This window comes from Dunckerocampus dactyliophorus, chromosome 6 (genome assembly GCF_027744805.1).
Source record: "Dunckerocampus dactyliophorus isolate RoL2022-P2 chromosome 6, RoL_Ddac_1.1, whole genome shotgun sequence".
NCBI classification, from domain to species: domain Eukaryota; kingdom Metazoa; phylum Chordata; class Actinopteri; order Syngnathiformes; family Syngnathidae; genus Dunckerocampus; species Dunckerocampus dactyliophorus.
The window spans coordinates 5,539,403-5,564,227 of record NC_072824.1 but is presented as its reverse complement, the minus strand read 5'-3'; the positions used below and the strand labels follow the sequence as shown (position 1 = coordinate 5,564,227).

Genomic DNA, 24,825 nt, shown 5'->3' with positions numbered 1-24,825 from the left:
TACTGTCGAAAGGAATGAAGGCCCACTAACACACACCTAGGGAAATTACTGCAATCTATGCAAACAACAGCAGGAGAAGACGTTCGGGTGTCTTTCAGGCTTTAGCGTAGAGATCTTAGCCCTCTCACAGTTTCCGCCACAGTCAGCGCCAGTCGCGTTTCGCGGAAATGTACTTAATGAGCGTTCCAGCGTGGAGAGCTACTCATGTGGAGAAACAACACTTTTTCTCTCCATCAGCTAGGAGAAGAGAAAAGCACCCAGCATTTTTTTAATGACCCATCACAGCCTCTTAATGCGTTTCTCTTATTTTTCTTTCCGACTCGCCTTTTCTTTCCCTCCCATTTCATCAGCCAGACGCCGCTGCGGCTCTTGCTTTCGCATTACACGGCTCCCCAAAGGCCGAGCCCTCCTCTATCATCTTCCTCTGTTTATCCTCCACACTCGCCAGTCGGATGCCCTCGTGGGGGCCCCAATCTCTCCCCCTGCCCTGTCATCTCAGGCTCTTATCATCACCCCCCCATCACCCCCAGCTTCCTTCCTCCAAAGACCAGACCCGTTTAAGAGCTCAGTTGCAAACTTTTAATGGAAATTCTCCATGTTGAAGCTAACTTGGCAACATCTTTGATAGCGGCTGCGGCTAACATGCTAATTGCTAGTGCTGCTCATCAAGTGAGTTGCATTAGAAAGGTCTTTATTTGTCACGGTGACATTTGTCTGGCCATTTAAGCCGTCTTTTGGAGGGGGAATAACAGGAATAACATCACCTGTATAAGTGGAGTCAATCGGCAACAAATAAGCTTGCAATCTGGGGATTGTTATCATATGCTGTGATGCATTGACCAGTCTTCTTATCTTAAATGCATTTATTTGATTTATTTGTTTTAGAAATTTACTGACGTGTCCACTATATGTTAACATATTTTTTACTGTTTTACTCACTTGCAATTAGGTTTGCCACCGATCAATATCAACTGTTTTATGTAAAAAAAATAATCGGCATATGCCAATAAATGTCTTTCAAAGCCAATCACAAAAGCCGTTCGGTGTGCGGCAGCAAATCCCCGTGTCACGTAGGGTCGCCAACAAAATGACACGTCTCGTATTGAGCTTGACAGAGGCTACGCGGATCGATGCCAGCGGGTTTGATCGCTCCCTTACCAAACCTATTGCCCTTTGACTATTCATGTATCTTTGTTTACACGCTTAGCCTAGCTCTCACTGGCTGTAACTAGCTAGCTAGCTAGAGTTATCGGCCTAGCTTCTCGTCTTCGGTCTCCAAATGTGACGTTTTACCACAGTGACATTTTGTTTTTAAAAGAAACAAGTAATGCGGTTAGTTCGAAGCTTGTTTTTGTCCCACAGGGAAGTGAATATGACATTCATGGGGTACGTACTAACTTTTTCAAGTGTCACTGAACAACTTTACTCTGTTGTTGTACGATACTACTGTAATGATGTCTTGTCCTCTAAACACTATTCGTGTGTGGGTGTTTCATGAACATAAACACGTATGACGGCGGTACTACCACGGCTCGCCAACTGATTTTGAGGAGCTCACCAAAGGCTCAAAGAATATTTGCTTCCACTCTTAGTAGTTTATTATTAAAAGTGTTGAATTCAGACTTTATGCCTTCATATAGAGACAAATGAGCACAATGGCCCCACTGTTTGAGTGTAGATGTGCTTGGTAAATAAAGTAGTGTACAATTGAAATGTTGCCAGTCGTAAATAAAACACGACCAGTTGACAGCTCTAATAGTGATGAAAGTTGGACACCCCTGCGACCTGGACACTCTATTTATTCTCTTTTAACTTAACCAGTAGAGATTCTATTGAATATAATTGAATTTAATATTTTTTATTCTGTTAATTTTGTTATCTACAACTAAAAAATAAATTATTGTACAATTTATTTCCCATGTATTTGTATTACTGCAAAAAACATGCATCAAATTAAATTCAGGTTTGTGTCAAATAGTACAAAAATCCTTTCACAAAAACGACAATCAGCCCAAAAGTTTATGATGTAACAATGACCTATTTGCCAGGGGCCTTTGGAATTGTCTAAAGGTGTCCCCGGCCAATACCAACCGACTGAAGCCATTCCAACATCCAACTGTTCAACATGTGCAGGACATTCAGGCTACATATATTTATGCTGGAAAACTTGAAAAGCACTCGGAGAGCGCAGACCTCCGCCAAGCGCCAAAGTTCCCCCCAGACTGTGATTCACACCAAAATAATAATAATCCTACATTTTTTGGATCAGTTTTTGATATTTTGTAGAACCTGTTGGAAACGTGTCCACTATTTTCTTTCCAAATGCTCTGACCATGTTTTGTGGAGTTGTATGCACAAATGCCGAAAATCTCTCCCGATGTTAAGGAATCCTTTAAAGCATTCATGGATTCAGACGGTGATTGGGATCACTCCCAAAATTCAATCCGTTCTTCCATATCCCATTTCCGACAATTCCTAAAAATTTCATCCACACCCATTGAGAACTTTTCAAGTTATTCTGAACACAAACAGACAAACAGATCATAATGCGCTTGGCAGAGGGGATGAACCGTGAGCATCATTACTTTTTGCATTGGATTGCATTGGGTGGTGTACTTAATGAAGTGGCCGCTAAGTGTAATAAACATACAATGATGTCTTCATGGCTGTATGGACTTTTACTAAGTGCGTGTGTGTGCGTGTGTGTGTGTGTGTGTGTGTGATTGTAGGAGTGAAAGACACGGTCGCAAAGAAAGTACAATTAAAGACAGACAGCCACATATGTTTTCTCCATTAAAATGTGTGTGTGTGGACCCAAGATAGGGAGCTTCATTAATACCGGTTATTAACGAGCCCCGAGAACACACACACACACACACACACACACACACACACACACACACACACACACACACACACACACGGCTAAATGAGACAGCAAATGGACTATTTCTTATTCTCCCCTTCAAGTCGATACATCCTCGTCCTTGGTGCTGCTCCTCTGAGTCGTGTTGCATTCAAGGTGCGACGAAGGCCTGCCAGGCGGGGAGACAATGACGAGGGATGAGGATGAGGAACAAGATGAGGGCAGGACAGGAGCGAGGTGACGGAGATAAGAGAGGAAGAGCGAGGAGAAAGATGGAGAACGGGCGTCAAGATAAAAACATCCAAGATAAAATGACATCAATGCTTCCTGCTGTTGTTTTCCGTCTTTTCTTTCAACATAGAAGAAGCTCGCTGGCAGTCTTCCACACGGTGCAAATGATGATTACGACCTTTTCACCCCTAGGGATGTGCGTCTCCATCACTGACGACCATCTGATGCGTATCTCGATACCACTAAAATTGCGATACAATACAATCCAATTACGATTCACCCCAATTACCGATACAGTACCATGTGAGTCTCCCTTATTACAACGCAAAACAATGCGATTTTCTTTCACCAGTTGCTGTCTGATGCGGCATGATACCATAAAATGCGATACGATATGATTCACTCCAAAGAAGAGTCGATACGGAATTATTCAGTGTAATTAAAATGTGGTACAATACAGTCTACTCCAAATAAGATGCGATACAATATGATTCACTCTAAAGAGTATTTGATACCAATTAAAATGCGATACAATACAATACATTCCAACTAAAATGTGATACAATATGATTCACTCCAAAGATTTGATACTGAAGCATACCTTGCAATGACAATGCGATACAATACGATCCACTCTAAATAAGATGTGATACAATATGATTCACTCGAAAGAATATTTGATACTTGAAGATACCTTACAATTAAAATAGCATACAATACAATCCGTTCCAACTAAAATGTGATACCATATGATTCACTCCAAAGAAGATTTCATACTGAAGTATACCCTGCAATTAAAATGCGATACAATACGATCCACTCCAAAGAAGATTTGATACTGAAGCACACGTTGCAATTACAATGCAAAACAATATGATCCACTCTAAAGAATATTTGATACTTAAAGATACCTTGCAATTAAAATACGATACAATACGATCCGTTCCTGCTAAAATGCGATACAATACGATCCACTCCAAAGAAGATTTGATACTGAAGCACACGTTGCAATTACAATGCGATACAATATGATCCACTCTAAATAAGATGCAATACAATATGATTCACTCTAAAGAATATTTGATACTTAAAGATACCTTGCAATTAAAATACGATACAATACGATCCGTTCCTGCTAACATGTGATACAATATGATTCACTCCAAAGAAGATTTGATCCTGAAGTATACCCTGCAATTCAAATGCGATACAATATGATTCACTCCAAGTAAGATGCTATACAATACGATTCCCTCTAAAGAATATTTGATACTTAAAGATACCTTGCAATTAAAATACGATACAATACGATCCGTTCCTGCTAAAATGCGATACAATACGATCCACTCCAAAGAAGATTTGATACTGAAGCACACGTTGCAATTACAATGCGATACAATATGATCCACTCTAAATAAGATGCAATACAATATGATTCACTCTAAAGAATATTTGATACTTAAAGATACCTTGCAATTAAAATACGATACAATACGATCCGTTCCTGCTAACATGTGATACAATATGATTCACTCCAAAGAAGATTTGATCCTGAAGTATACCCTGCAATTCAAATGCGATACAATATGATTCACTCCAAGTAAGATGCTATACAATACGATTCCCTCTAAAGAATATTTGATACTTAAAGATACCTTGCAATTAAAATACGATACAATACGATCCGTTCCTGCTAAAATGCGATACAATACGATCCACTCCAAAGAAGATTTGATACTGAAGCACACGTTGCAATTACAATGCGATACAATATGATCCACTCTAAATAAGATGCAATACAATATGATTCACTCTAAAGAATATTTGATACTTAAAGATACCTTGCAATTAAAATACGATACAATACGATCCGTTCCTGCTAACATGTGATACAATATGATTCACTCCAAAGAAGATTTGATCCTGAAGTATACCCTGCAATTCAAATGCGATACAATATGATTCACTCCAAGTAAGATGCTATACAATACGATTCCCTCTAAAGAATATTTGATACTTAAAGATACCTTGCAATTAAAATGCGACACAATAACATTCACTGCAAATTGAAATGCAATACGGTATGATTCACTCCAGGGAAGATTAGCTACCGAAGGATGCCGTGCAATGAATATGTGATACAATACGATCCACTCCAACTAAGATGTGATACAGTATGAGTCACGCCAAAGAAGATTTGATACTGAGGCGTGCCCTGCAATTAAAATGCGATACCGTTCACTGCAAATTGAAATGCAATACGATATGATTCACTCCAGGGAGGATTTGCCCTGTAATTAAGATGCGATACAATACGATCCACCCCAAGTAAGATGCCATCCAATACAGTTCACACCAATTACTGATGCAACATGACTCACTCCAAGTACTGCCAGCGATCCAGTTTTCTGTATTTTTCTATTTATTTACCAGTTCCCTAAATTTACGCAACAATTTTCTCCAACTACGAAGCGATTCACAGCAGTTAGCAGTGTGCTATGATGCGATACAATTCACTCCAATTACAACGGGGTGAGGACGATTCACACCAATGAAGATATATGCGATATATGATTCAGGCCAGTTATCGATCGGAGACAATTTCTTTCCTTTCAATCTTTTCAATTACGATGCGATGCTATTCACTTCCATAAAGCTCATATGATATCCGTGTACTGTATGCAGTATATATATATATATATATAAACATTTAGCATATTGCAGACTACCATTACGTTTTCAGCATTACTGTATGTGTGCTTTGTAAACGTCGCAGCTTCAGGACTTAATGTCCCATAATCACTGCTGCCCCCAGGAAGAGGAGCCCAAGCAAACAGAGCGGGAAGGAAGCAAGGAAGGAAGGAAGGCGCATGGGATTGTGGGAATTTGTCATAATGGAAGCTGCTGGAGTGATGCGGCAAGACGAGAGGATGGATTGGCAAGCGGAAGGAGACGTTGTTGAATATTAATGGAATGAAAAGCGTTTCGGTGACGTTTACATGTTTGCACAAGCCTGTCACTTGCAAATTATTCAACTACTCGCTGTGAATTATGCATGCCTGGTGGCCACAGGAGGAAGTGCAGGGCTGACCTCAATTTAATGGACTTTTCATTAGGTACACCGTGTAATGCAATGCAAGAGCTTTTTTACGGCAAAAATCAAAGTGGGAATTTTTCACCAGGGAGTGAGCATTTTCTGTCCACCAATCACCACACTGCACTGTGTCCAGCTGCACCCCTGAAGGGTTCCCGTATTTTTATATTTTACCCTTTTTTTGCCCCAGAGTGAACCCAACTTTGTTAGTAGAAACATTTTAAAAAGTAAAAGATAAGACTCCTGATTTTTGGAAAGCTAAAAAAAAAGTGAAGAATGTGTCTGACACAAAGAAAGAGGAACACGTGAGACGTACCATTATCCCACTAATTAGCCTGGGAGGCACATGAGTCCTCTTTTAAATCTCCATGCCACGCCTTATTAACTCCACGCAGCTGCCTTCAGGTCCGCACAGCTCAGAGATCCGTCCAAGGCTAACGGACGAACAAACCACATCTACATGGGTTATTTTTAGCTTTTGCTACTTTTGTTTGCAAAATGCTTGATGTTTATTTGAACCTCACAAAAACACGTTGTCGTGTCTGATGACGGCATGTGTTGGAAATGCAGCTGCCGGCGTCAAAGCGAGCGGTGGGAGTGGTCCGAAAGCACAGACTGGCGCTATGGAAACGAGCATCTCGAGCAGCATCACAGTTGCCGTAGCAACACACCGAACCTCTGTGACCTGCCTGGACGGCGGGGCGAGCTGCCAGCACCTGTGTGTGTGTGTGTGTGTGTGTATGGTGTGTGTGTGTGTGTGTGTGTGATGAGGGAGGAAAAAAACAGATTTCTTGTCAGAAGTTCTTTGTCTTTCCTAAAAGAACAGAATAGAATGTGTTTACAATGACTGTTCTGTGGGTCGTTTTTGCGTTTGGATACCCAATCCAACACATTCCACCCATCATTTTTATGACAGGATACCTTGTCAGGGGACAATACTGTAGAAATTCAACTTTAGAGTAGTCGGTGTACAGCTTGGAGAGCAGTATAGTAGCACTAGCCACTGAAAATGAGTCAACACACAGCCATTACTGTCTAATTTGCTGGAGCACTGGGCCTTGGATGGGTGCATTCAGGGCCTGAGGAGGTGATGGTGTGTTCTGGCTTCGTTCCTGGGATCTCGTCTGATGTCCCCACCCTTTTTGTGATTTCGTATATGGACGCAGAGACAACAAATCTAAATTTATTCCAACAGCGTGACGTTGTGAAGCAAAAAGTGGGCCGTATGGCAGTTTGCCAGCATGATAAAGAAACCCAAACACAATTCCAAGATGAGTGAAGGTGAAGTGAAGGTGATAGAGTGGACAGCTATCTGTGAATATCTTTTATCTGTAAATTTATATACTGTATATATATAAATTAGGGGTGTCACGAGACGATACACGACTCTACGAGATCAAGACGAGACGACATTTTAACTTTGCTTTTAGGAAAAGTACAATGAAAAAATATCCAAACGTATGACAATATATTGCAATCTATTAATTTAACTTCTACTACGTTACACTCTTCTGCAGTCTGTGTGTATGCTAGCGGCTCCGCCTCCACCCAATGATAGCTGACAACAGGGCTCGCTCCGTTCATGCAGTTGTTCTATGGAACAAACACGCTAAGGTGCTGAAACCAGCCGAGTGAACCGAGTGAAACTGCTTCCTGCCTGTTTGGAGGCGGGAGACGAGGAAGACAGACACACATGCACGTGTGCAATAATGGAGGCCGGCAGAATGAACCAGTTCATTGACATTTATTGTGTGATTTTATTCAATTATTTACTATCTGACTTTTTTTTCTGAACGAGAAATCGTGTCACGTTTTAATCTCGCGAGATCTTGTGACACCCCAAATATGAACATACATCAGTAGACTTAAAGGAAGACTGCACATGTTCTGGAATTTCACCCATCATCCACAATCCTTATGTGAGACATGAACACACTTCTTTCTCTTTTCTGTGCGTTCTAAAGATATAAAAACAGATAAAACAGGCAGCTAAGAATGCATGTAATGGGACGCACCTATTCCGCCGATAACGCCTTCTGATAAAACCTCCCAAAACTGCCAACAATGCTCCATTTGCATAATGTGACCTGGATATTAATCAAGCTACAGGGACTTTGTTATTATTATTGTTATTAACATTGTTATGCCGAAGAACTACGTTTTTGGGGTAGTGACACCTAGCCACACCACACCAGCTAGCTACTAGCTGGCCACTAGCAAAAGATAACGCTACGGTACATATTGGAGCTGCCGCCACTGCTGCTGCGTTTTTATTTTTGAGTTTGGAAAAGTTAACACGAGGTGTAGTGTTCCTTTCTATGTTGCTATGTGAAATCAATGTGCCCAGGAAGGAAGTTCCAGGAATGCTTAAAATGATCAAAATATGGCAAAATACTGTAAGTATTCCATGTTATCATGAATGAGCCTGTTACTGCATGGATGTAAAACCATAAAACCTTGTTGGAGGTTTTTGGAGGTGTTTTAATAGCGGGCTTTCTAGGCGGAATAAGTGTGTCCCATTATGTGCATTAAGTAGCTGCCTCTTTTTAGCTGCTTTTATATCTTTAGAGCGCACAGAAAAGAGAAAGAAGTGTGTTCATGTTTCACATAAGGATTGTGGATGATGGGCACAATTCCAAAAAAAGTGCAGTTTTCCTTTAAAACTTAAGTTAAAGGCAGAGTTTACCGGTGGTGCTAAATAATTGGCTGCCTGTCTAATAACAACCAGGTGCCCTTTAGAGAGTAAAGTCATGCCCGACTCTTCTTCTTCTTCTTCTTTTTTTTCCCTCTCTCACTGAGCTTCTGAGCAGTTGCGTCCCAGCGACTTCCAATTACCGCCCATCCAAATAAATTAAAAGTCATCTGCCATGCCAAGCAGCCAATTAGTCGGGCTGAGAGCTGCGACCCAATCCGAGAGCGGGGGCCACCGGAGGAACAGGGTCACGCTGGCCGGGGGGGGGGGGAGGTTGGGCTTGGTTTTGAGCGGTATACTTCATGTGTGGGACTGTGTGAATAATGACGCGGATTAAGCAGCTGCTCCGTAGCGGGCCTCAGGGGGTGCCAGCGTGATATTTTAAAGGCTTGTGTGTTTTCTGACATTCAGCCTTTAAAATGCAGAGGAGGGCTCGTGAAATGTGCACGGGGGGCAAATGAATCTTGATTTTACAACCCTTCACCAAATGTACAGTAGGCCTATGTGTCACTCAGCGCTGCATGACTGATATTTGTGTGCAGGACAGTTGGGAAATAACACTTAATGGTCTCCAGCTGATCATCCGTAGTCATGACGTTTTCAAGTAAATGTCCGGAACATTTTTGTTACATTTCATCGCGGCATTTTCAATTTGCTCATTCAGCCGCTATCGCTTCATCTGCTTCCGTCTCTCTTCTTTTCATATGCTCATATCGGCTCATCGCATTGTTCAAAGGCGTTATTTTTGGTGAAGTTATGCTTGGTTACTAGGCAACCAGGCCTGTGTGTGTGTGTGTCTGTGTGTGTGTGTGCGGCGCTGTGGGCCCCCGGCGGAGCCGGCGTGGCGGATGTGGCTCTGAGTCACGGCTGGTCAGTTTGGGTGTTTGGTAGGAATAACATCAGGTCTGTTGACATGGAAGTGTGACGTGTGCAGAGCTAGCATGACTCAGCAGAGAGTGCAGAGAATGGACCTCGGAGCGGCTGTTAGCATGCGGATTTAAGCCATTCAAGCCGTGTTTGAAATGTGCTATTAATTAATAATTAATGTTGCGTATTTGTGGGACACACTTCAAATTGTGCGATGTGCTTACAGGGACAGTGAAACCTCTAAGCTCCAAGCTTGGTTGGCTTGTAGTAGCCTACTTGTGCGTATATCACCTCCACGAACGCCGTTTCGGATCTTTTGACCCGTTGTCACGCATCGATTAGTTCCGGCTGTGATAACACTCCCATCCATCCATCCATCCATCCATCCATCCATCCATCCATCCATCCATCAATCCATCCATCCATCCATTTTCGAGTCTCCCATTCTCTCTTTAGTTATGACGTTATGTCGTTATGTCGTTTATCGGGCTTAATTGGTTCTTGGTTTTATTGCAGAATTACTTCTCGTTTTTCAATTATTTGTTGTTGTTGTATTTTTTTGTGCTAGGCTATAAAACATTGCAATGAATGTGCACACAACCACTTCTATAGCAATCTTATTTGTACTACGGCGTGTGAGTCACACAACCAACATTATAAAGTGCATGCAGAGCTGAACAAAGCTGCTGGATGCTCATAAAAAACTGCATCAGGAGGTTGCCGCCAGCCACAACTTAATATTATTGCCAATGTTGTTTTTTTTTCTAATTAAAGACCACGAAAGTTATTTGCTTTTGTAGCTCACGCGCCCGACACCTAGTGGAGTGTAAATCCAGCCTCAGATACCTGGCTTTGTGTGTTTAGTGCACGTTTAGTGTACTTTAGTGTGATGCAGGCTCAGTGTTGGCCTTCATCTCACTTCAGGTCAAATGTCTTCCCAGCTCTCGGTGTCCAGGTCCCAGTCGGGCGAGGGGCATGGAAAGGTTCAGGTGTTGTATGCAAATGCGGGTCTGCATGTATAATGCAAAGGCTCCACACATCATGAAGAAGAATGCATGTACCAGCAAAGAAGAACAGGACAGAGTGTGTGGGTGAGCTTCTGCTGCTTATGCATGATGTGCTCTGAATGGAGGCGCCGTCTGTAGGAGCGTACACCAATGTGTCTATGGAGGGTCTCACGTTACGCTATCATCACAGTTCCGTACATACCTCACTTTTAAGCTTTTGTGTAAACGGCTTGAATTAAAAAAAAAAAAGAAACCTAAAAATCTGCTGGCAGAAAGTCCCCCCCAAAATAAAATTCTTAAATTAAAAAAAAAGAAAATAAGCAACAGTATGAGTTTAAAGAATGTGACCTCCCACATTATCCAATAATAATAATAATAATAATGATAATAATGATAATAATAATAATAATAAAAATAATTACATAATAACTGTAACAATAATAATAACAACGATGAGTGTAATAATAAAAATTACACTTATTAAAATAATATGATCATATTATAATATATAATAATAACAACACTACTACTAATAATGACAATAACAATATGCCCTGCCATTGGCTGGTGACCAGTCCAGGGAGTACCCAAAGTCAGCTGGGATAGGCTCCAGCATACCCCTGTGACCCTAGTTAGGATTAGCGACATAGAAAATGGATGGATGACTCATGGATAATAATAATAATAGTAGCAATAATAATAACAGTACAAATAATAATAATAAAAATTATAATAATACAAATAATAATAATAATAATAATAATAACAAGAATGAAAGAAATAATGATAATAATACTACCACTAATAATAACAGCAATGAAGAGTCAGAAGGACTTATAGTACAAACTAACACCAATAAAGTAAAAATAATAAAACAATAATAGTATATGAAATGATTTGAATTTGAATTTGAATAATTCAAATAATGTTTTTCCACAACCTTGCACACTCTCCCCTTTCTCCCTTTCCTAGTCTCACCACGTATCCATCTTTTTAAGAGCGGCACTTCACGTAGGTCATGTTGCGAAGCCAAGACTTGGGGGACCGGGGGAAGTGGGCGGAGCTAGCGGGGCCGGCTTTGGACACAACGAGACATGCGATGGAATGAGAAGAGACGGGGGAAGAGATTGAAGATCAGGATGCGTCGGAGAAGAAAGACAAGATGTAAAGAATAAAAGGAGACGGCCAAGCCGTGGAGAAAGGGTGAAAGAGGATCTTGAAAGAGAGGCGAGGCGGAAAGCAAACCAATGTGACGTAAGAGATGAAAGAGGCCAAGTGAATACGGCTCAAAAAGGATTGATGATTCTGAATGGAGGGATAGAGGTGGTGGCCCGTATGTGCACACACACGCACACACACACACACACACACACATACACAGCTTTTCAATTGACTAGGCTTGCATTGATGGAGGCATCAGCGATGGCTTCACTGGGTCACCTGCTCTCATTACGTCTTCCAGATCCCATCAACATCCAAACAAACTGCTCCACGCTCGGTGCTCACAAGCGCTCCCTCGCTGATGCTCAATCACTTCACTGCTCTTCCGCTTTGAAGACGTTAACTCACCCGCAGTCTTATTAACAGACGGATGTGGTTTGCCTCCATCTATCCATCCATCCATCTTCTATGCCGCTTATCCTCACTAGGGTCGTGGGTATGCTGGAGTCTATCCCAGCTGACTTCAGGCGAGAGGCGGGGTACACCCTGGACTGGTCGCCACCCAATCGCACATATAGGCTAACAATCATTCAGACTCACATTCACACCTACACCAATTAACCTGACGGGGGGAGAACATGCCAACTCCACACAGAGATTCAAACCTATATCTTCCCCATCTCCTGACTGTATGGCCAACATGCTAACCACTAGGCCACCGTGCAGCCCGTGGTTTGCCTCCTTGATCTAAAAAATATTGAGAATGACGTTTATGTTATGGTTTTGTAAACCCAGCGTACAGTACGTGTGTTTGACGTGGAAGACAATCGAGGCTTTGACAGACTATTTAGTTTGTTAGAAAAGGTCAGGCAAAAACCAGTGTGCTTTTTCCGGGCACTTAATTTCACGGACGGTTACAGTACAGGGCAAAAAGTTTGTTCCGATAACTAAGTTCTGCGGATGAGTTTGGATTCGAGATTGGCAAGTGCCACCAGCGCGACACGTCGTCATTTGTGTACCTCAGACTCATTAGGTGTTTCGACCTTCTCTCACAAGACACCATCCCCCGAGGCTGGCCCACCCCAGGCTGTTCAGGCCTGGGCGTGTGTCGTGCTGGGGCCCTAAACTCCTTTGGCCACAGCCAGTGACTGCTTCTTTCTGCCACATTGGTGACTTTCTTTACGTTTTTTTGTTGGGCCTTCCCTCTGATGCTGACCTCCTTTTGGAGCCTTATGATGGATCTTGCTACAAAGCCTGTATAGCTCACCTCCACTGGGCAAACCTTTGTATTCCAGCCCCAGTTCTGTGTGTCAGTTGCCCGGTTGACGTATCGCAGTTTCTCCCTTTCATTAGCTTTGTCTATGGCCTCCTACCAGGGGACTGTCAGCTCAATAATGAAGACCTGCCGGCAGGATTTAGACCAGAGGACCAGGTCTGGGTGCAGGTTAGTTGCTGCGGTTTCAGGTGGGAAGGTGAGTTTTTGACCAAAATCAACCTGGATTTCCCAGTCCCAGGCTGCATCCAGTGGGCTTGATTCACAAGGAGCTAGTTTGGTCCACTGCTTCTCTCCTTTCCGAATGAATGGGGTTCATTGGACTCTTGTGTTGGTTTTGGGGGCCAAGACTCTGGTGGACAGAAGCATGTGAAAACTGGGGCGCATGAAAACCTAAAATGTAAATGTCTTTCCGAAGAATTAACCCAGAGTCTTCCGTGAACCCAGCATTGTTGTTTTGACATTGGCATTGTACACATTCAGGGCTTTCAACAAATTTAACATGCATGTTTTTTTTTGTCAGACAATTTAGACAATTTAAATATTGACAACAATGTAATCTTCATGCCAGCATACGTGCAATGCAGATACGAATGGTCAATGAATTGTAGGCAATTAGTTAGGTGTCCTTGCTTGATGGCGGCCATTTTCTTTAACCAATCATGCTCAAATTTGACACACATGTGCTTGTCAGTCCCCTAAAGGTGTGTACCAAATTTCCTGGTGATTTGGCTAAACGACCTAAAGTTACAGAGACTTGTTTTGTAGAGCGTGTTGAGCCGTGTGAGAAATTTCGTGTCAGTTCGTCCTGGGGACTTTGGGATTTAATAACAGCGCCACCATGTGGTATATTTGTCAGAAAAACACAGGCAACACAATAGGGGTGCATCTTTTGACACATTTTCAGTCTTTTGTGTTCCTGTTCACTTCAGGAGTAGAAGAGTTACACTTTGCAGTGTCCTCATGTTTTCACATCTAACTGACATTAGTGGCGCCCCCCATGGGTTGTGGTCAAAATGCTTTGTAGAACATGCTGGCATACATGTAATGGTTTCATTTATTTTGAACGTGCTTACAAGTTACATTTAATACATCACATTGTACAATTCACAGTTCTACATGTCCAAAAAGGAGCAGGAAGAAGCGAGGCTTATTTAATCCTACCCCCTTTCCATTTCACATCAAATACAATACTTTAGTTCACTCCCTGGGTTCCATTTGTTCTCGTTGCCAATTTTAAATACATAGGTAAATGATAAGGCAATATAACAATGTGGTACAATCAGAGTCAAGCTTTATAATCACTGTAAAATAAATTACAACCGGCATAATAAATAATAATACATGTACACTAAGTCCCCAACTTACGAACATCCGACATGCGAACTTTCGGAGATACGAACACAAGCCGACTGGTCTATTTTTTCATATATTTTGCCTTTTAGTACATTAACTACATTATTTATACTGCTACATGCTTGACCAGTAGAGGGCACTGTGACACTGCTAATGGGACCAAGAGACACTAGGGAGAGAAAGCTAAATGGAAAGCTAAATTGTAGCTGTATGATACAACCCGGACAGAGCGTGTGATTAAAGTTTATGAAGAGTTAATAGGCCTGCTTAATTCTACACCACCCACAGAACACTACCTCTTTTAGAAGAGTCTAACGACGACGATTTGTCCTTTTTTTCAATATCTCCTCCTCCTCCACCACAACGACGTATGCTCGACCACTCCTCTTTAAAGGTAAATAACATTTATCATTACGTATTATTATATCATTTTTATTATTGTTTTTTTCATTAATTATCCTCGTTTAATATTACTACTACATCCAAACTCATATTTAGATACATACGCATATACTGTATATGTATACACATACATGTAGTACCTATATCATTGGTAATTTTACCTTTTCCCCTACTTAAGAACAATTCAACATAAGGACGGTCGTCTGGAACCAATTGTGTTCGTTGGTTGGGGATTTAGTGTATAATAATAAGTTAAAAGGTTCTATCTATCTATCTATCTATTATACACGTGCGTAAAAGCGACTACAGGGGTGTTATTTTATGTTTAGAGGGCTCTAATAATGTTAACAAGTGTATTTGGAAGGTCAAAGGTCAGTTCTGCAACCAATTAACCACGATAAACGCGGGATTACTATATAACCATTAGATAAATGCTCAAAGACTTGCACGTTTGCTTGACGGTGAACATGTTTTTCAACCAATCCCCCAAATTCTTCAGCCTAGTTTTCCTCTCCTTGTTTCTCTTTTCCCACGATGTGCCTCCTTACACAATAAAAGAGTCTAAATACTGATCAGGACAGAAAAGCCGGTTGAAACAAGGAAGTGCAGTCAAAGACTTTAATGTCATTCGGCTTGAATGATGTTTTTTAAAAGTGGCTCAGGTGAAGAACAAGAACAACAACCACATTATCATGTGCCTCAGGGCACACTTGGTCTGGAAGCCTCCAGGACTTTTTTGGTTTGAGTCATCGCTTTGTTCTTTATCTGTGCGTCACCTGCATGCAAGGTGTGTCATCTGCTAAAAACCCTAACACATGCAGTTTGAACGTGGCCTCCTTTGACCTTGAGCCCCACGTCAGGGTCTGTTTCATCACTGCAGACGTCCCTCTTGATGTTCCTAATGTTGTTGCTTTGAAAGGAACCTATAAAATGAATTTTCTATCCACTTTTGCATTTTTCATCCTTTGGGCTGTCATATTAGGCTGTCATCTCTCATGATGGGGGTTGACCTGATTCCGCAGTCTCCAAAAAACCTGGACAGGAAGTATTCCTCTCCTCTTCTACTCTTCTCTGGCTCGCCATCTCCGGCTATTTGTTGCACATCGCCAAAGCTTTGCTGCCATTAATTAAGGAGAGTATAACGGGATGCTTTACGACGCAGAGGTGGCTTTTTTCTCCTTGTCTTTTGTGCTGATCCAAGCACAAGCAGATGTCGGCAGGTTAATGTGTCGGTTCAAATCTCACAGTGTCCAACTTGTGTTTTTTTTTCCCATTGGAGCACGGCTGCTCTTCATTCACCCAAAGCATCCAAATCCATCTGCTCTTACCAAAGTAACACATCATTTTGGCGTCCCGGCCCAAGCATCCAGATGCACTGAGGAGGGAAGATGGTAGCTGATGTGACTGATCCACAGAGTCAAAGAATGTTCCTCATCTCCAACTGCTTCAATATGACCTCTCTTAGCCTCACCATCTGTGCTTGTAAAGTACCTCTACGTTTTGGTAACTTCATTTGGCCTCCAGTCATGCCGACAATGATTAGCAATGAGCAGCATCTGCTGAATTGTTCTTAAAAACATGCTAATGTGACCCTTTACCTCTGGTACCTCTGCTATCTAATGCCTTGACAATACAGATAGAGGTATTTTCTAAAAACACACTTGCTGACCTTTCACCCCGACCCAACTGATCAACAAAATGTTATATAGTGTTCATTCACTCAATCGTGGCTCACCTTTTGCACATTCGCTGTTTTGCAGATTTTTTTTGTGCTTCTTTTTTTTAATTAGCGTGTAGGTGGGTGTGGGTTGATCATTAAAGTTCAAACGGAGTTTTGAACTTTTTTGAGAGTGTTTAACCAAGAGAGAAATGTGAAAAAATGTTATTCAATGGCTGAGAAAAGTGTATGGTGAGGGGTTTTACAGCCTTAAAACATATATAATCAATGGAAAAAAATATGAAGTTGGCTACTTTGCGGATTTCACTTATTGTGGGCTTTTTTGGGAACCTATCCCCCACAATAAACGAGGGAACACTGTATATAGTAATCCCTCGTTTATAATGGTTAATGTGATTAGTGAATTGTTTAGGATTATTAGGACCCCTTATTTATAAATGGAATAGTTTCATAGTTAGCGCATAGAAAACCTGTTAGCTTCTAAATATGTTTTTTAACATTATTAGAGCCCGCTAAACATGAAATAACACCCCTATAGTCACCTTTACACTCATATTACACAATATAGTAGACGTGATAAGAGAAAATAAGTAATTTAAGAGATAAATAAGACTTGTGCTTGTGTGTGTTGCTGTAAATGGGTTCCAATGCTAGGGGAGTGGAGGGGGGTCGAACAGGAAGTGAGTTTTAACTTGGCGTGGGTTAAGGCCGCAACAGTAGCCCATGTTAGGGAATATTGTCCCTGTTGTGAAGTAGAAACACTGACACCTTGTAACCATTGTAGAATACTATATATCATCACAAAGCCTTTGAATGTGTCTTCTGAATGCCTTATATTTGTATTTTACTTTTCTACTAGTATACCTTGCATTGCTCCTCACGATGATCCCTTGCTGCACTGTGTGTGTATGCCAGCGGCTCCGCCTCCCCCCACAAAGACAGAGCGACTGAATGACTGAGAAGAGGTCTCACTCTATGGAACGCCGTTGTTCCATAAAGCATCTAGGTCAGGGGTCTGCAAACAACGGCTCCGGAGGCGCAGGCGGCTCTTTTGTCTTTCTAACGGCGCCATGAGCCTTTCAAAGTTCTGCGTCGGAGTTGAGCGTGTGTCGTGCAGTCCACCGCCGAAGTGCAAAGGGGCAGCGTTTTCTCGTGAGTCAACTTAGTGAGAAACCATGATGCTGGTCAACTTTTTAGCTTGTTTGCTTCCTTTGTCACTAATGAGCAAAACAGACACACAATATACTGAGGCCGACAAATTCATCCAGTTCATTTTTCATTTATCGTCTGATAAATTTATTTATTATCGCAAGACAGTTTTCTTCTGAGCGAGAAATCTTGTCACGTTCTGATCACACCCCTCCAAATAACACAAATTTGAGATGTGGACTTGATGTTTTTTAACTGTTTAGGCTGTCGTGACCTACTGTGGCTCTCTTTGCATGTTCAGTAGATGTCATGTTGTGATGATCGTCGTTGATGTGTAGCATCTTCTTCTCTATACAACTCCCTGTGTACCCGATTCATTCTTATTGGGTCTTTGTGGATGAGCTCCGCTGGCTTTTATTGTTGCTTACCCATTGTCGATGTTATTTGTCTTATTGGTCAGCCGGGTGCAGTTGTCATTAACCTCTGACCTGCACAGCAATGCCTTTCCAATATTTTCAATCAGTATGGAAACAGATGCTGCAGCGTTTATGATCTCGGAGAGTTCTTTATGTGATGACACCAATTCTCTGATTGACCACCCAGAAAGAGTTTTAACTGCTGCCTCATTGAGTCCAGAAGAGACGGAGGGAGAGGGGGTTCTGATCAGAAGCTCCTATGGAGACTAGCGGCCTCTCTCTAAAGCTGTGAGGGGTTGTCGGATGAATCAACCGTGGCTGGGCATGCTGTGCCTCCTGTCTGGAGTTTCGCTAATGTGCCGTGTCCCAACCTGCTTTTTGTCTGAGCTGTTGTTGTTGTCACCTGACACCTCCACGTTAACAAAACCAATGTTGTAATAGCTGCTCAGGCAGCATTAATGACTACAGCTGAGCACACATACCAACACCTTAAAACGCATGCAGAGCTAGATACAGCTGCTCCCTGGCAAATTAGAGACCTCAGCAGTTTACCTTTACAGACCACGCACATGACAACTGTTGGAGACTGTGGTTAACTGAATAGAGGCACTACTTGGAGCATTTACGCTGGTTTGATACAAAGCGTAAAGTCGGGTAGAATGTGGTGGATTAACAAGTGGATTAAGATAAGGAAACAACAAAGACGTCAACATGATTTCTGTTCTGTTTACATGTCAGATATAATGCGACCAAATCTAAAGACATCTGTTAAGGCCTTTGTGAGTCTTTGCTATGATACTTTTCACAACGACATAAGTGGATTATGGAATTTAGAGCTTGTGTGTATTGTAGCACTGACACGTTTAGGCTGTGATCACGCTCAGGTTGGATTCGGTTAATGCAAACACTGAGTGATGGTGCAGTTCAACTGCGAAGGAGATCATCTCAAACCCAAACGAGCTGAACAAGACCGTAAAGAGCTGGGTTGAGGTCGGCTTATTTGGTGTTGACCAGGGTTAGGTTATCAGCAAACAGTAACAAAGAATTGCTTATAATTAGATGCTTATTGGAGAATTGTGCTTTGTTCATGAAACAGCTGTACGTGAAGCTGCGAGCGCAGAGGAGCAGTCACCATGAGGTAGGTCAGCAGCGGATTTCCTAAAGTTGTGCCATGAGAAAATCAAAAGATCTCGTTGAAATCTCATGAACTTCTCCTACCCGTTCACGAGATTTAGGAGCGGCTTAATAATGAAACCAGGGATAACATAAAAACACACCAACCTCATCATAAGGCACGTCCACATCATGTAGAACAAGAGCATAACATTTTAAACATAGATGGAAGTCTGACAGGTTGCCTTTAAATATAGAACTTCTTCATGTATCTACGGTGGACTGGTTTTAGCCTGTTTAAAAATTTAAAATATCAAAAAACCCTTGGGGGAAGTAGTTTGGGCTCCCCTGCTTTTAACTGAACCAAATGTGACAAGTGCAAACACTAATAACCCGTTTCCACTATGTTTGGCTCAGAGCTGGTTCGGAGTAGGTTTTTAGAGCTTTTGTTTTCCATTATCAAGGTTACATGGGGGTGCCGAACTGGTGTTTTTTGGGTTTGGGTTTTGCTCAGCTTCGTATCCAAAAGCTTGCTGGACTGAGTGGTGAACCGCAACCGCCTAATGAGGTAGGGGCTGGGTTACCTCTGTTTTTAAAGTGCGTCACTGGAGTGGTGTCATGTTGTGCCGACCTCCAAAAAAGGAAATGAAAAATGTAACCATCTCCTGGTCTGTGATTTCTGCTGACGTCAAAGAACTTGATATCGGAAACGTCACTGGCGAACGAATGCGACAGAATCCCGTCAGAATGAAAATATTGAAGTGCGTTCTAAAAATTATGGCTGCATTCTGAGTGCATTCTTGTGGCCGGCCTGAATGTTTTGTGCATGCTAACAACTTATGAGGTGGATTCGAAGCGGAAAAATATGGAACGGCATTCGAAAGGTATTCTAACTGCACTCTGCATTCTCAATATTCGTACGGTATTCCAACAGCATTCCAAACATTCGCATTCGAAAAAACAAATTGCAGCCAGCTGCCGCTGAAACATCACTGTAAAGCATCGCCTGATTCACATCACTTCATACGCCAAGAAAAAAAGGAGTCAAGTTACCAATTTCAAATCCTCTCCCGAATGTGACACGAATTTTGAAACTTTTTCATTACGGCTGGTTCTTGATTTGTGCTGATTCATGCATATTGTGACAGGGACTAATTTCCTGTTGTTTCTTGATTGGATGCATAACCCTTGGAAAAACTGGGGTAGAGTTAGTTAACGGGCCAAACCGTTTCAACACCGGCTGCCAATTTAACCTGCACCGACACCAAAGTTCGCTACAGTGGTTAATGGGTAAGCATGAACTGGACCAAATGTATGCTCTGCTGCTTTTTCTTTACTGTAGTCTTGTCCCGTGTGACCTCTGGACTTGAACACCCACACAAGGTGCCACATGTGCCCCCGTGCAGGTTGCGGTAGTATGGAGCAGTTCATTATGTCCTTATTTGGTTTGATTCTTTCATCACACACTCACTTCATTAAAGCAAACTGGATCCAGTCAGAGTGAACCTGAGAGGCCTAAAAGAGACACTGAAGCAGGAAGCAGGAAAGAGACGCAGCTGGTAGGTGGAGGCTTTCCAGACACATCTCATCAAGCGATCTTTCATGTGTAAGATTGCATGGCAACAGTCGCAGCATCTGCTCTTTCTTTTCCCAATCTGATCTTCGTTGAACTCTTGCCATGTTTGCTTCTTCTTTTGTCACCGTCCGCCTCCATCTTTTGTCCCAGCAGACCGTCCTCTCGCATCCTCAGCCAGTCAACCTGCTGGGGTCTCTCTCTGCAAATGAATTCCGGCTCCTATTAGAACAACAACAAGCTCCGGGACGCTAATCAAAGATTGATCTCGGGACGATAAAAGCCGGGGAGACGCTATCTGACTAAAATCTTGATTGTTCACTTTAGTAGCTGGGAGAGAGTTTGATCGGAGAGATGAGGCGCTAACCAACTTCTTATCTTTTTGTTTGGGAAAAGCGGAAGGAAAGCATCCACCTGCGACAATGGTTGGAATTACTGGGATTAAATCCTAATGGACGAATTACACAGACTGACTGATAAAAGAACCAAAGCCTCAAGTCTCAATTTTATTTGTTTGGGAAAGTTTGTGTTGTTTTTTCTATTCAATCCTTCTGCTAAATGTTCATTGTTGCTTTTGAGGTTCTGACGCATCAGCACCACTAACGTTACAACCCTGTTGTATGTCAACAATCTATGATTATAAAATAAGAACATACCAACCATGCATACCTGACATGTTACAAGACACAATGTACACTTTTTGGAGAAGGCGTCCTGTAGTTATGTGTGTGGTCTACAAAGGAAAAAAAGATCCAATTAGTGCCAGGTCAAAAATCACTGGCATGAACAGCTGTGGCTGTAGGCAACCTCCTGATGTACTTTTTAAAAAATGACGATGGTCACAGTTTGACCCTGGAACAGATTATTTCTATTTACATTACTGTCCTTTGAAGAAAGTTTTTTCCAAATCTGAACATTTACTTTTGGAATATGTCAGCATGACTGCTGTGACATTCAAACAACAAGGCTAGCGCAGCATTATAATGATGGGAAACTTGAGTCCTTTTGCTGACTCGACTTCTTATGAGTCACTCACTGAGGTGAATCAGGTACTCAATTCACTCTAGTCACCCGTCACAGAGCGCATGCGCAGAATCTCGCACATGCGTAACAAGTTTCACCTGTGAGTCAGTAGCCCTCGAGTCTTTGTTGAGCACCCAGGAGTCAGTGAAAATCAAGTGTTTGTCCAGCCGCGAGTCAGTGAAACTCGAGTGTTTGGTGAGCAACCGTGAGTCAGTGAAACTGCGAGTCAGTGAAAATGTCAACCTGTGAGTCAGTGAAAGTCATGTGTTCCTCAAGCCAAGAGTCAGTGAATATTGAACCTTTGTCAAGCACCTGGGAGTCAGGGAAACTCGAGTCTGCCTTGACTATCCATAAGTCAGTGAAACTCAGGTCTTCTCCTAGCACCCATAAGTCAGTGAAACAAGTGTTGGTCAACCTGTGAGTCAGTGAAACTTGAGTCTTTGTCGAGCACCAATGAGTCAGTGAAACTCAAGTGTTTGTCAACTTATGAGTCAGTGAAACTCGAGTCTTTGGTGAGCAACCGTGAGTCAGTGAAACTCGAGTCTTCGCCAGGCACCCATGAGTCAGTGAAACTTAAGTGTTTGTCAACCTGTGAGTCAGTGAAAGTCATGTGTTCCAAAAGCCAAGAGTCAGTGGTTATCAAGCCGTTGTCAAGCACTTGGGAGTCAGGGAAACTCGAGTCTGCCTTGAGTATCCATAAGTCAGTGAAACTCAAGTCTTCTCCAAGCACCCATAAGTCAGTGGAACTCGAGTCTTTGTTGAGCACTGATGAGTCAGTGAAACTCAAGTGCTTGTTGACCTGTGCATCAGTGAAACTTGAGTCTTGAGCACCTATGAGTCAGTGATACTCAAGTGTTTGTCAACTCGTGAGTCAATGAAATTTAAGTCTTGGTTGAGCACCCATGAGTCAGTGTGAAACTTGAGTCTTCCTTGAGCATCCATGAGTCAGTGAAAGTGAAGTGTTCGTCAACCTGCGAGTCAGTGAAACTCGAGTCTTTGTCGAGGACCTGCGAGTCTGTGAAACTCAAGTGTCTGTCAACCTGTGAGTCAGTGAAACATGAGTCTTCGTCGAGCACACGCGAGTCAGGGGAAATTCAGTCTTTGTCAAGCACTCATGAGTCAGAAACGTGAGTTTTTATCAGCTCGTAAGTCAATTAAACTCTAGTCTTTGTTGTGCACAAGTGAGTCAGTGAAACTCGCGGGCAGTGAGTGAATCGTTTGTTTTGTTGAGATTGTGATCCAGGAAGGGGAAAGGAGAGCTGATCTGAGTCAAGGACCCAATGTGTTGCCTGGTTAACTGCTTTACTTTTTGAATTTAGCAAGCGGTAGCAGGAGCGAGAAAGTAAATGACTTAACGGAGATGAGTACCCGTGAGTGCCGATTCAGTAAAAAAGGCAACATTTCTCTGCTTTTGAATTATGATAAAGTGTTTTCTTGGTGAAATGTACTGGTTTCAGTAAATTGCATACAGTAATCCCTTGTTTATCGCAATTAACTGGTTCCAGAACCAACCGTGATGAGTTGTTTTCAACAAAGTAGGATTCTTTATTTATAAATGGAATATTTTCATAGTGAGAGCACAGAAAACTCCTATTACCCCATATAGTAGATTTAATGAGAGAAAATAAGCCATTTAAGACATAAATAAGATTGGCGCTTGTGTGTGTGTTCCGAACTTGTGGACAGGAAGTGATGCTGGGGAATACACAAAATGTGCCTAAATATTTATGTTTTTTTTTTTTTTACTAATAAGAGGCTGTATTCAACCATAAAACAGTGATAATTTGGAGTGAGGGCGTGATGTTCGAACTGTGAAGTGGCGAGGGATGGCCTTATTGTTATATTTGCATTCGTGCTGGAAAATAGTTGAGGTAAGCTAGCAGGTTCTTTCAATAAATAAAATGACACAAAACCTTCCTAACTTGCTGCCCACATCGCTCCTTCCTGCCGTGTGTCATCGTGTTCCTGTCAGCTCACATGAGCCCGGCACGTGAAGCGCCGGCAGGCTGCGTGTTTGAGCGCCAGCTGCAGGAAACAAAAGGTCGAACGATGGACTCATGAGTCACTCGTTTATTAGACAGTGCTTTGTTAACCTGTCGACGGGCCCGCTTTGACATTTTGGCACTAAAGGGAGAGGTCCAATTCAATCACATTGTCTGTCTTGTTACTCCAACGCTAAGTGGGTTTGATATACAAGCGCACGTCCGCCCAATGTTAAAGCCGCTGCAAGTACAGCAGGGGATTGAGAATTGACATCACCTGATGGGGTTGTTGTCATATTTGAGTGTGGAGATGCTTGCGGTCTCTTTGCCTGGTTTTCAATTTGCACACTTCCATACTTACACTTAGCCTTTGGCGTGCAAAAGTGCATCCCAATCAGAATCATTCAGTACTGCACTCAACATGCCCCACATGGTGACAGCTTGCAGAGTGCATTTTGAGTTCCAATGCACTTTATATAGTGCGAGGTTGGAAATATCAGACTTCCCAGTATTCTTGAACGCAGCATGAAAGATAGAAGGCCGCTTATGAATGAGCTTATGAAAGTCTTTTGTCCTGGATTTGGGACATGCTTACTGTGTTTGTGCACATTGATAAACCACATACTTCTAAGTTAAGAGCAACATTTCATTAGTGGAATGTATGCTATGTGTGTGTCCGTCATTAGCTTAACGACTTGCTGACATATCGCTAAAAGTCTGCCAGTTGGCATTCAGGCAGCGGGCCAGAGTCGGGCCATAAAGATGCTTGCTTTAACAAGGCCAAATAAATAAGCAAATAAAGCAGCGTCTTTGTGTGAGGGAACATCAAATGCATCACATTGTGTGCAGTGGAAGCTTTCAGCTTGGACATCTTGCTAGTCAATCACTTTTGAGTGCATTCAAGGCAAAGAAAAACTGTCAAAATGTGGCATTTTCTCACAC

At 42.2% G+C, this 24,825-nt stretch overlaps 1 protein-coding gene across 4 annotated transcripts in view; it reads left to right on the top strand.

Annotated features, from left to right (window-relative positions):
• LOC129183375 (protein phosphatase 1 regulatory subunit 29-like) overlaps positions 1-24,825 on the top strand; it is a 182,184-nt gene that overhangs the window by 62,915 nt on the left and 94,444 nt on the right. The window lies entirely within an intron of this gene.